Source organism: Macaca fascicularis, chromosome 13, assembly GCF_037993035.2.
Source record: "Macaca fascicularis isolate 582-1 chromosome 13, T2T-MFA8v1.1".
NCBI lineage: Eukaryota > Metazoa > Chordata > Mammalia > Primates > Cercopithecidae > Macaca > Macaca fascicularis.
Genome location: NC_088387.1, coordinates 83,519,285 through 83,532,687, shown reverse-complemented (window position 1 = coordinate 83,532,687; position 13,403 = coordinate 83,519,285). Strand labels below are relative to the sequence as shown.

General features: G+C 46.0%; 1 long non-coding RNA gene across 7 annotated transcripts in view; it reads right to left on the bottom strand.

Moving 5' to 3' along the window:
* Positions 1-5,023, bottom strand: part of LOC123568294 (uncharacterized) — a 33,766-nt gene extending 28,743 nt beyond the window's left edge. For all 7 annotated transcript variants that reach the window (XR_010580240.1, XR_012422486.1, XR_010580239.1 and 4 more), the window contains exon 1: positions 4,898-5,023. This is a non-coding gene — a long non-coding RNA (uncharacterized lncRNA). The remainder of the gene's footprint in view (positions 1-4,897) is intronic.
* Positions 5,024-13,403: the final 8,380 nt, after the last annotated feature.

Genomic DNA, 13,403 nt, shown 5'->3' with positions numbered 1-13,403 from the left:
TTTGTATTCTTATTAGAGTCGGGGTTTCACCGTGTTGGCCAGGCTGGTCTGGAACTCCTGACCTCAGGTGATCCACCCTTCCTCAGCCTCCCAAAGTGCTGGGATTACAGGACTGAGCCACCATGCCTGGCAGGCCCTTGATTGTTAATTCTTCTAATTCATCATCACCAGTTCTTCCATACTAGGAAAGGGAGATTAGAACATTCCAGGCCCTGGAAGAGGATAATTTCTTTTAAATAAATAGATAGGCTTTTATCTTATATACCAGTCCTTAAAAGTGTAGCTGGGGTTAGTCTCTAAGCAGGATGAATCCCAGGGCACTGACAATACTGAGTTTCTTGCCTGAAAGACTGAGGACCAGACCCTGGACTAAAAGGTGAATTTGCACTTGGCTAGTTTCTCCCGACAACACCGCTAACTTCCTGTCCTGTCCCTTCCATTAGTGTCATGTCACACTGCCAACTCCACCTTGGATGAACAAACAAACTCATGGAAGTAAAGCACAGTTTGGCCAGGTGCACATATTTCCTCCAAGCTCCTATTCTTGCCCTGTGATGCACTCCAGGTGTGTTGGCCAAGCTGTGGCCTCATGGACTCATCCCTAAATCACCTCCCATCACCTATTCCACTCTATTCTGACCTACTGTCAAAGTTCTGGCTGCTGATTTTTATATTCCCTCTATTTATTTTCCCACTGTTCCTGTTGGATTTGGCTTTGGTTTACTCAGAAAGCCCTGAGTGACGCCTTTTCTATTTCAGCCCATCTTCCTTTACGCCAGCCCTGAACAGAAGGGCTGTTCTCCTACCCGGCCCTCCCTGGCCTTGCAGACAGGACTCAGGACCAGAGAGCCATCCAGGGGACATTCACCACATCAGAAGAAGGTCAAATTGGCATCAGCCAAGCTAGATTCAGCATTAGATGTGGAGGTGCCAACAATCTCCAGAACCTTTGGCCAGGCTGTACCTCCGGGATCTGAGATCAGCACACTCTACAGAGAGACAGGGACACATTCAGCAGGACTGCTGATTCCCCAGGGAGGCTCTGAGAAAGTAGCGCTTCAGGAAGCAGCATCTGGGAGCTGATCGTGCTCCTACTTGGCAGCACAGAGCTGTCCCGTCCCTCCCACTGTTCCAGACGCAGTGATGATGGAGCAAACAGCACTGCACTGTGGCTGCAGCAGCTCGAGCTCACAGCCAAGTCACACAAACTGAACATGTTCCCTGCCCATTGCGTACTATTTGGGGGTAGACATTGGAGCCAGGCAGGCCTGAGTTTGAATACCAGTGTGACTCTTTGGCCCCAGTCCCCTTTTAGCCTCAATTTTCTCAGCTATTAAATGACAGTGGTTATACCTCCCTCACGGATTAAACCATATAAAAATGCACAGCATGCACATCACTTGATACAGCAGACACTGACCAATGTGAATTCTGATTCCTTTTCCGGAGAGTCTGATTCCAACCTGCGGCAGAATCTCCAGGATCCTAAAGTAGATGTGCTCCACGGAGACATCCTCTGTACTCAGCCGTCCTTCTGCCTGGCCCTTCAGGAGCAGGGCCATAACCTGAGTCAGATGGGGCTCTTCCTTCAGAGCATGATTGAATAGGCTTCATGGGAAGGAGTGGTGCTGAGGGTGAGGGACTCAAAACAATGTATACCACTTTGTTTTCAAACTTCAGTGAGCGTGGGAATCATTTAGAGAGTTTATTAAAAATAGAGGCCAGGGCCAGGTGCAGTGGTTCACGCCTGTAATTCCAGCACTTTGGGAGGCCAAGGCGGGCGGATCACTTGAGGTCAGGAGGTCGAGACCAGCCTGGGCAACATGGTAAAACCCCATCTCTACCAAAAATACAAAAATTAGCCTGGCATGGTGGCAGCTACTAGGGAGTCCGAAGCACGAGAATCTCTTGAATCTGGGAGGCAGAGGTTGTAGTGAGCCAATATCATCACACCACTGCATTCCAGCCTGGGTGACGGAGCAAGATTCCGTCTCAGAAAAAAAAAAAAAAAAAAAATAGAGGCCAGGTCACTCCTTAGACTTACTGCTATTAAATAAAATTTAGAGGAGGCCACTGGTTTGGACTGAGCTCCTGCACTAGGCCTGACAGACCAAACCAAAATAGTCACTCATGCTGAAGCTCTACCCCACCGAGTTGAAAATAAGTTGTTTATCTGACCTTCCCAGAAATTGAGAATGAAATAATAGCCCAGTCCCCAAGCTATTTGAGCTGGTCGGTTTGAGCTGGTATGATAAGAAAATCTTCTCTACTTCAACCTTTACATGGAAAGGAAATTTGAAACCACCAATCCACTTTTCATTCTCTGTTTCTGCTTCTCTCCCCTCTTCTCTGTTTCTAAATCCAACCTTCTCTGCTCAGCTTATCGGAACACTCATAGTTCTTTATGGAATGAGGTATTGCTCAATTCTAGAATTGTAAATAAAAGCCAAGTAAGATCTTTAAACTGGCCGGGTATAGTGGCTCACACCTGCAGCCCCAGCACTTTGGGAGGCTGAAGCAGGAAGATCATTTGAGCCCAGGAGTTCAAGACCAGCCTGGGCAAAACAGTGAGACTCCAACTCTATAAACAACTATTTTTTTTTGTTTTCTTTTTTTGAGACAGACTTTCCCTCTATTACTCAGGCTGGAGTGCAGTGGTGCAATCACAGCTCACAGTAGCCTAGATCTCCCAGGATCAAGTGAGCCTCCTGTCTCAGTCTCCAGAGTAGCCAGGACTATAGGCATGCACCACTATGTCTGGCTAATTTTTTTTTTTTTTTAGTAGAGACAAGAACTTATTGTGTTGCTCAGGCTGGTCTCAAACTCCTGAGTTTAAGCGATCCTCCCACCTTGGCCTCCCAAAGTGCTGGGTTTACAAGCATAAGCCACCATGCCTGGCCTACAAAATTTTTTTAAAGAATTAGCTGAGGCCGGGCGTGGTGGCTCATGCCTGTAATCCCAGCACTTTGGGAGCCCGAGGTGGTCGGATCATGAGGTCAGGAGATCGAGACCATCTTGGCTAACACGGTGAAACCCCATCTCTACTAAAAATACAAAAAATTAGCCGGGCGTGGTGGCGGGCGCCTGTAGTCCCAGCTACTCGGGAGGCTGAGGCAGGAGAATGGCGTGAACCCGGGAGGCAGAGCTTGCAGTGAGCCGAGATCATGCCATTGCACTCCAGCCTGGGCGACAGAGCAAGACTCCATCTCAAAAAAAAAAAAAAAAAAAAAAGAATTAGCTGAATGTGGTGGCACAAATCTGTATCTCAACTACTTGGGAGGTTAAGGTAGAAGGATCGCTTGAGCCCAGGAGGTCAAGGCTACAGTGAGCTATGATGGTGTTACTGCACTCCAGCCTGAGCCACATAGCAAGACACTGTCTCTAATAAATATATAGTCTTGTCCCTTGGAATCTCCTGAGTTATAAGGGGTTTTTTAATATGCTAATGAGATGACTCAAGATGGGGGGGCCCTAGATAGCTTCAGGATGGGGGCTGGTTGCCAGAATAACCAACCAAGAGATTTGAGGATTAGAACTGTCAGGCCAACTTCCCTAGCGGGTTGGGGGAGGAGTGAGTTAAAGACTGAGTTTGATTATCAAAGACAAAGACTTGATTAATCTTGCCTATGTAATGAAACCTCCACAAAAACCCCTAACCAATGGGTTTGGTGAGTTTCTGGGTTGGTAAAAATATTGATGTGCTGGAAAGGTGGGGCGCCAAGAGAGGGCACAGAAGCTCTGCGCCACCCCACCCCCATATCTTGCCCTATGCATCTTTTTCATTTGGCTTTTCCTGAGTTTTAGCCTTTATAAGAAACCAGTGAGTACATGTAAGGTATTTTTCTGAGTTCTGTGAGTCATCCTAGTGAATTAACAAATCTGAAAGGAGGTCATGGAAATCCTCACATTTGTAGTGGTCTGGGCGGAAGTGTGGGTAGTCTGGGCACCCTATTTGCAGCTGGTATCTGAAGACAGGGGCAGTCTTGTGAGACTAAGCCCTTTAACTTGTGGGGTCTGACGCTAACTCCAGATAGAACATGACAAAATTGAATTTGGGACACCCAATTGGTGTCATGGAATTGGTTGGTGTGATTGGGTGTCAGAGCTGGTGTCAGAAAAAAACACTGCACAGGAACCTGTCACATTTGCCCTCTCCTGACTTCATCTGGCCCTTGTATAACCACACATCTTTATAGAATGTGGTTAAGCTCAGAAGAAACTGCCAATTCCACTGCAATTCTCTGACCTAGATTCAGTGTTAGCCTTTTGAAGAGACGCAGAAGCGAGGCTTACATTTCTCTGTTCAAGCCTGCCCAAGGCAGGGCTGGATTTGCCTGCGGGCCTCTGATCTTCTTCTGACTACAGTCCACACTGCACCCAGTGGGCTGTTCCAACGGACCACGGAGCATAGGACCTCAGCTCTAGAACAGGGCAGAACACACTTGCTGGCCATCTGATGGACTCACTGCCTGCCCTGACTGTGGAGGGACCCTGTCTTGTAACCCTGGCCACATGGGGTCTGCCAGAGCCATCCTATCTGGCTAGATTTTTGCTCTAGTTCCTCTCGGCTTTTTATCAGTAGTTCAGTTTTTCCTAGGGCCCCAAAGTTGCTGAAATAAACTCGCTCAGCCATTTCCACTTGAATGTGCCCCAGGAGTCCAGGTAAAGGATCTGCTGAAAAGACTTCCCTCTTGCCCCTGAGGTCGCAGCCATGCTGCTGTCCCAGTGTGTGTGGTTAAATGCCATCTCCTCCCCTCCTTGCCTTCCCTTCTCTCTTTCCTTCTGGAGAGGCCACACAGTTTCATCAATCAATGCCACCTGTCTTAGTCCATTTGTGCTGCTGTAACACAACTACCTGAGACTAGGTAATTTATCAACAACAGAAATTGTTTCTCACAGTTCTGGACGCCGGGAAGTCCAAAATGAAGGTACTTGGTGCCTGGTTAGGGTCAGGTCTCTCCTTCTAAGGTGGTGCCTTGAAGTCTGTGTCCTCACGTAGTGGGAGGGAAGGAAGGGCAAAAGCGCCTAAACTGGTTTTCTCCAGCCTCTTATAAGCCACTAATCCATTCATGAGGGCGGAACCTTCATGACATCATCACTTCCCAAAAGATCTCACTTCTTAATACTACCACAGTGGGGATTTAGTTTCAACATGAATTTTAGAGGGGATACATTCAAACCACAGCACCACCCGTCTTGGTGTACCTACTGGTATACTTGAAACCATTCAAAAGGGCTTCATTCTCAGTCTTTTTTTTTTTTTCCCCCAAAAAATGTGGCGTTTCTTGACAGGAACTTCCTCTGCTAGGACCCCATTCAGAACAAAGTTAATCTGGTCAATGAGTGTCTCCCTGACCTGCAAGGAAGAATTTGGTAAGCTATGGCACAAAATCAAGGGACATGACTGAGGCTCAAAGAGCTGTAGAATTCCAAGTGGAATTTGCTGGCCAAGCTTCTATGTTGAGCAGAGGCTGAAGTCATCCACAGAGAGGCTTTATTGGGACTACCGGGAAACACTGCAGAGCTCCCATTAGTTAGTGGAAGATCCTACCAGCTGCAAAGCCATCCCTGGGGACCTCATCTGGATACGACTTGGGATAGTGTCCCAGCTAGCTCCCAGTCACTTGGTCCAAGGAAATTCCTTACTGTAACTACACTGGGTCAGTGCTGACTCCTGGAAACCTCTCCTGCCAACTCTGTCTCAGTCTCCTGTCACTTGAAGTTCTCCATGTCTTTCATGGGCTCCTGCTCTGCGAGGGTTGGGGGGAAACCCTGCATGACTTGAGCTCTTCTGTTGACAAACCCGTTGCCATCAAAATGGCTCTTTTACTCTGTACAGTCACCCTCTGAGCATAGTGAACATCTCCGTGTAGAGCTGTTTCAGACCTTCCCACTGCGATCCTCAGGGTCCCTAGCTCCACACTCATAAGTGCACCATCGTCTAAAGTAAAAGTGCTGTGTTCTTCTAGATCCCAGAAAATCACCTGACTCCTCTGTTTTCTCACCTTGGGTCATGCCTGAAGTGCATCTGACACCCCAGGTGTGTGCTCATAAACACCTAGCGACCAGTACACACCCAAGACACAGGCTCAGATTCGCAATGTATATGAAGGATGGGAGGAAAGGGGATGCACTGCCAACCCTCCAAGGTCCCCCGAAAGTATATATTTAAATACCATCAACAATTAATAAAGAATGTGGCAGAGTTTTAGTTATTCCCCCAATGTCTTCTCTTTTTTGCTACATTAACAGAATGCCTAGATTAATGATTATACATTTCCAAACCCCCGCTGCAGTTTGATATGATTATTTGAATATAAGTTCTGGCCAATGGAATGTGAGGGGAAGTGATGCATGGAACTTTCAGGATGTGTGCTTAAAGAAAGGGGCTGGCCAGGCGCGGTGGCTCACACTTGTAATCCCGGCACTTTGGGAGGCCAAGATGGGAGGATCACTTGCAGTCAGGAGTTCAAGACCAGCCTGACCAACATGGTGAAACCTCGTCTCCACCAAAAATACAAAAATTTGCCGGGCATGGTGGCACATGCCTGTAATCCCAACTACTTGGGAGGCTGAGGCAGGAGAATCACTTGAATCCAGGAGGCAGAGGTTGCAGTGAGCTGAGATGGCACCATTGCACTTCAGCCTGGGCAACAAGAGTGAGGCTCTGTCTCAAAAAAAAAAAAAGAGAGGGGCCATGCCACTTCTCCAATATTCCCTCCCCTGTCCCCTTTCTTATCCTGCTGTGGACATGGTGGCATCCTTGGCCAAGTGGACTTCAAGCCATACCCCACTAGGGGATGGTGAGACAACAAGTCAGAAGAGGACTAGGTCCCAGATTACCATAGTGAGTGCAGCTGCCATACTACCCCTGGATCACCTATTGAGTGAATCAATCAGCCAGGGCCCTGATCATTACTGAACATCCTTTTTGGATATGCCAAAAAAGCAGAAAGAAATGGCCTGACCGCTCTTTAGTCGGCCATTTCTCAGGGTTACGTTTGTATGAGTAGCCTTGAGGGATGAGGTAACATCTCCCAGAAAAAAAGCAGGCTTGCTTGCCACTCTATAAAAGTGGTAGATTTCAGCTGCAGTGTGAGTCCACTATGTGCACAGTGTTTACCTGGTTCTCTCTGTGTTGTCTTCATGGGTCTTGGGGGACATGGGGAACTAGCCCCAAAATCATGAGTATGCTACTTGTTGTGCAGTGAGTAATAAAATCCTTTGTCTCACCATGCCTGGCCTGTTTTGCAATTTTTAATATTATATAAATGATATATATGTATCCTTTTGTCACTGCTTTTTTTGCCCCCTCCCCCCCCTTAACATTGTAGTTATGAAATTCATGTCTGAAGATCTGTGGAGTCCTAGCGCAATCATTTTCCTGTTTTCTCATCTTCCATTGCATGAATATACCACAATTTGCTTATCTGCTCTTCAACTGAAAAACCTTGTTTGTCTCAGATGAAGGCATCTTCTGCCAGCATCCATGCAATAGTAATTTATTACCTTGCAAGTAGGATAAAATTCCAGAACCTGACATACCTTCCTCTGACTCCATTCCGGAGATAGGATACTGTAGGATAGTGTGGGGATGCCAGAGATCATTAGGTAAAAAAAGCAGGACTGAAAATAAGGCCAAACTAATAGGAGACAAAACCAATAGGATGAGAAAAACAAGTCTTACTGACAGTTTTAGTCTAGAGTCATCCATGCCTGGAGGCTGTTTTTAGGAGAGAAATCATCTTGTCTCTCTCTTAAACCAAATCCAAAACTGCTATTTTGGATTTCTGTCACATGCAGCCAGTCCTAATCCTAACTAATCAAAGAGTAACTTCTCCAAGTTCTGATTTGGCAAAAAAAATCATGATTATATCTTGTTGGATATTTATCATTCAAGCTGACCACATACAATCCATTCAAAAGCAAGATATTATAAGAGTGAGACGTGCACATTAGTTGGGACCTCTTGAACAGGTGGTGTCAGATAGGAATTATGAAGACCACACTGGCCAGGTGCGGTGGCTCATGCCTGTAATCCCAACACACTGGGAGGCCGAGGCAGGAGTATTACTTGAGTCCAGGAGTTCAAGACCAGCCTAGGCAACATGGCGAAACCCTGTCTCTACAAAAAATATAAATATCAGTCAGGTGTGGCGGCACGCGCATGTACTCCCAGCTACTTGGTGGGTTTATGTGGATCGCTTGAGCTCAGGAAGTTGAGGCTGCAGTGAGCAATGACTGAGCCACTGCACTCCAGCCTAGGTGACAGAGCAAGACACTGTCTCAAAAATAAATAAATAAATAGGAAGAACATACTATGCATGGCTCCTATAGTTAGCAGATATCAAAGGCACTGTTACTGGATCAAGCTGTCAAATTTTTGAAAGCGACTTCTCCACATTTATTTAAGAATTTTTTTTTTTTTTTTTTTTTTTTGAGATGGAATCTTGCTCAGTCACCCAGGCTGGAGTGCAGTGGCACAATCTCTGCTCACTGCAACTACCGTCTCCTGGGTTCAAGTCTCAGCATCCTGAGTAGCTGGGATTACAGGCACCCACCATCATGCCCAGCTAATTTTTGTATTTTAGTAGAGACAGGGTTTCACCATGTTGGCCAGGGTGGTCTTGAACTCCTGACCTCAGGTGATCCACCCGCCTCGGCCTCCGAAAGTGCTAGGATTACATTCATGAGCCACCGTGCCTGGCCGAGTAAGATAATTTTTTAAAGCTGCTTGAATGTTATTTTCTTCCATTAATTAGATTAATCCATGCTTTTAAAAGTAAGATTCCCTATTACAGGGAATGGAGCCCAGATGAAGTTGGAGAGCAAATCCCTAATCTGCCTTGTCCCCAGAGTTCTCTCTAGTATGTCGGCAGCTTGTTTTTTGAGAAATAGCAGGGTAATTGGAAATATTGAGAAAGGTTCCAGTAAGGTTTTATCACTACTACATAAATCAGGAGACCAGGGCAGACACAGATAAAACAAGAATCAGTGTGAGGCTGTGGCAACGCCTGCTACTGAACCTCGGACAAAATGTCAGAAGCTCTTCTGTGAGACACAGGTATTTTGATAAGTCAAAATATTCTAAATGCTTGATTTCTCAACCATAATTCCCTGTGTAGTTATTTCTGATTTCCAACTTCTAACATGTTCACAATTCTCTAATGAGATTAGCACCATCACTCTATTTTGGATGCATGTTGTTTTTGCCAGCTCGGCATTCATTCTCACCTTGGGAACAGCATCCAGATTTTCCCTTGGGGAACCACTCATCCCTACTCCCAATCCATATTGTTGAATGAGGCTGATGCTACCTTACCAAGCACCAGGTAATTGGTTCACAAGGGCACATGATTCAAGCCTGCCCAGTGAGATTCAATACTGAGACTTTTGTGAATATACTGGGAATGAGAAACTTGTTTTATACTTAGATTGCAACTGTAGGATAACCTGGTGATGGTGCTAATTTCACACGTCGACCTCCTGAGTAGCTGGGATTACAGGTGCCCACCACCACACCCAGCTAATTTTTTTTTCTTTTTTTTTTTTGAGACGGAGTTTCACTCTTGTTGCTCAGGCTAGAGTGCAATGGCGAGATCTCTGCTCGCCGCAACCTCTGCCTCCTGGGTGCAAGCGATTCTCCTGCCTCAGCCTCCTGAGTAGCTGGGATTACAGGCATGTGCCACCACACCCAGCTAATTTTTTTGTATTTTTAGTAGAGACAGGGTTTCACCATGTTGGCAAGGCTGGTTGCCAACCCCTGACCTCAAGTTATCCGCCTGCCTCAGTCTCCCAAAGTGCTGGGATTATGGGCGTGAGGCACCCCGCCTGGCCTGTTTTGCAATTTTTAACATTATATAAATGATATATATGCATCCTTTTGTCACTGCTATTTTTGTCCCCCCCCCCCCAACTTAACATTGTAGTTATGAAATTCAGGTCTGAGGATCTGTGGAGTCCTAGCGCAATCATTTTCCTATTTTCTCATCTTCCATTGCATGGATATGCCACAATTTGCTTATCTGCTTTTCACCTGAAGAACCTGAAGTTGTTTCCACATTTTTATTCTTATACATAATATGGCTATAAATATTCTTACATGCATACGCAAAATATCATCCAGAGTATATTACAAGGAATGAGGTGTTGCTGGTTTATGTGCAACTTGACTTAGATATCAACAATTTGTCCTCCAGAGTGGTTTTACCAACTGAGACATCCACCAGCTGTGTATAAGAGATGCTTCACATTCTCTCCAGCATTCAGTCATTCACTCAACACATATTTATTAGTGACCTACTAGTTTGTTCTACTTACTGGTATGCAGTAGTGACAGTTCCCACTCTCTTGTAGCTTCCATTCTCTTGGCACTAGATATCCAATAACAAATAAACGCCGGGCACGGTGGCTCAAGCCTGTAATCCCAGCACTTTGGGAGGCCGAGACGGGCGGATCACTAGGTCAGGAGATCGAGACCATCCTGGCTAACACGGTGAAACCCCGTCTCTACTAAAAAATACAAAAAACTAGCCGGGCGAGGTGGCGGGCGCCTGTAGTCCCAGCTACTCAGGAGGCTGAGACAGGAGAATGGCCCGAACCCGGGAGACGGAGCTTGCAGTGAGCTGAGATCCGGCCACTGCACTCCAGCCTGGGCGACAGAGCGAGACTCCGTCTCAAAAAAAAAAAAAAAAAAAAAACAACAAATAAACGAATGAATATATAATACATCCGGAAGTGATAAGTGCCTTCTTTTTTCACTGCAACCTCTGCCTCCCGGGTTCAAGTGATTCTCCCGAGTAGCTGGGATTACAGGCGCGCACCGCCATGCATAACTAATTTTTTTTTTTTGAGAGGGAGTCTCTGTCACCAGGCTAGAGTGCAGTGATCCCAACTCACTGCAACCTCCGACTCCCCAGTTCCAGTGATTCTCCTGCCTCAGCTACCTGAGTAGCTAGGATTATAGGCATGCGCCACCACATCCATCTAATTTTTATATTTTTAGTACAGCTGGGGTTTCACCATGTTGGCCAGGATGATCTCGATCTCCTGACCTTGTGATCTGCCTGCCTCGGCCTACCAAAGTGCTGGGATTACAGGCATGAGCCACAGTGCCCGGCCCTAATTTTTGTATTTTCAGTAGAGACAGGGTTTCACCATGTTGGCCAGGCTGGTCTTGAACTCCTGACAAGTGATCCACCTTCTTCCGCCTCCCAAAGTACTGGGATTACAGGCGTGAGCCACTGCACCTGGCTGAGTGTCTTGTTTTGAGGCTCTGTGGGTACAAAGGACTAGCCCTTCTTCCTGGAGACTTCTTTATTTACGGTAAGTGAATGCAATGCCCTCATGAGCCCAACATGACCTAATTCAAGAGAACAACTTTTAAAACTTGTAATTACCATAAAATTAGAAGATGAACATTTTACATTGCTATAATGTGTTAAAATATACAGTATTTTGGAATCCATGTTCTCAGATGACCTATATAACACCAGGCAGTATATGAGGAAGTGCTGAAGTGTTCCCATCTTTGCAGTCACGCTGCCCAGAATTAAATCTTGGTTTCCTGACTTACCAACCTGGTGACCTTGAACTCTGTGAACTTAACCCGTCTAAGTCTCAGTTTCTCTACCAGATAATAGTGCCTGACTCATAAGGGTGCTTATCACGGTGCACACTAAGTTTTTAGCATGGTGTCCAGTACATTTTACTACCAGTCAATTAATAATAATTGAATAGGCCAACCATGTGACATTATTCCTCTTTTACAGATGAGGAAACTGAGGTTCTCAGTGGCTGCACAAATTGTCCAGCCAGGAAATACTGGTGCCTGTTTAACCCAGGTCTTCTGATACCAGAGCCAATTTTCTACTACAACATTGCTTGTATATATAAATGTATCAGGATTCATCCAATAATTATTTATTGAACATCTACTATATGATAGTTACTTGGTGCTTGGTGCTAGGAAATTCTAAAATAATCCTAACAGGGCTAGTCATCTTTGAGCAACCCTGAAAGCACACATATCCTGAGGCAGGTCCCGGCATTCTGTTTCATCCAGCATTGGCTAGTCATGAAGTGTGAAGATTTTATTGACACTTTTTGTTGTTGTTGTTGTTTTTAGATGGAGTCTCGCTCTGTTGCCCAGGCTAGAGTGCAGTGGCGCGATCTCGGCTCACTGCAGGCTCCACCTCCCGTGTCCACGCCATTCTCCTGCCTCAGCCTCCCGCGTAGCTGGGGCTACAGGTGCCTGCCACCATGCCTGGCTAATTTTTTGTATTTTTAGTAGAGACGGGGTTTCACCATGTTAGCCAGGATGGTCTCGATCTCCTGACCTCGTGATCCGCCCGCCTTGGCTTCCCAAAGTGTTGGGATTACAGGCGTGAGCCACCGCGCCTGGCCTTATTGACACTTTTATAGGGGATGGAGATGAGGATTGTATCACATTTGACGGTAAGCTCCTTGAGGGCAAAGACCAACTTTTACTTATCAGTGTATAACCACTACTTAGCACAGTGTCTAGCACATACTCATTGAGTATTTGATGAATGAGCAACATGCCATGCAGTCAAATTTAATCCATTTTCTTAAATAACTTCTCACATGCAACACACCATGCAGTCAAATTTAAAGCATCTTCCTAAATAACTTCTCACATGCCCCCCAGAATGCCTTCCCCAGCAGCTGCTCCAAAATCTTTGATGAAATTGAGTTGAATTAAACTGTGAAGGCTTGGTGCAGTGGCTCACGGCTGTAATCCCAGCACTTTGGGAGGCCAAGGCAGGCAGATCACTTGAGGTCAGGAATTTGAGACCAGCCTGGCCAACATGGCAAAACCCATCTCTACTAAAGATACAAAAATTAGCCAGGCATGGTGGTGCACACCTGTAGTCCCAGCTATACACAGGAGACTGAGGCAGGAGAATAGCTTGTACCCGGGAGGCAGAGATTACAGTGAGCCCAGATTATGCCACTGCACTTCAGCCTGGGTGACAGAGAAAGACTCTGTCTCAAACAATAAAAAATAAAAATTAAAAATTAAAAAATTAAACTGAATAATTCTACCTTTTTTAAACTTGATAAGATTCTCTCAGAGATTCCTGGCTTCCAGTGCAGGTAGTTTTTTTATTTGTTTTTTGTTTTTGTTTTTTTTTGAGACAGGGTCTCACTCTGTTGCCCAGACTGGAGTGCAGTGGTGCAATCTTGGCTCACCACAACCTCCGCCTCCCAGGCTCAAGCGACTCTCCTGCCTCAGCCTCCTGAGTAGCTGGGATTACAGGCATGTGCCACCATGCCTGGCTCATTTTTGAATTTTTAGTAGATACAGGGTTTCACCATGTTGGCCAGGCTGGTCTCGAACTCCTGACCTCAAATCATTCACCCGCCTCGGCCCCCCAAAG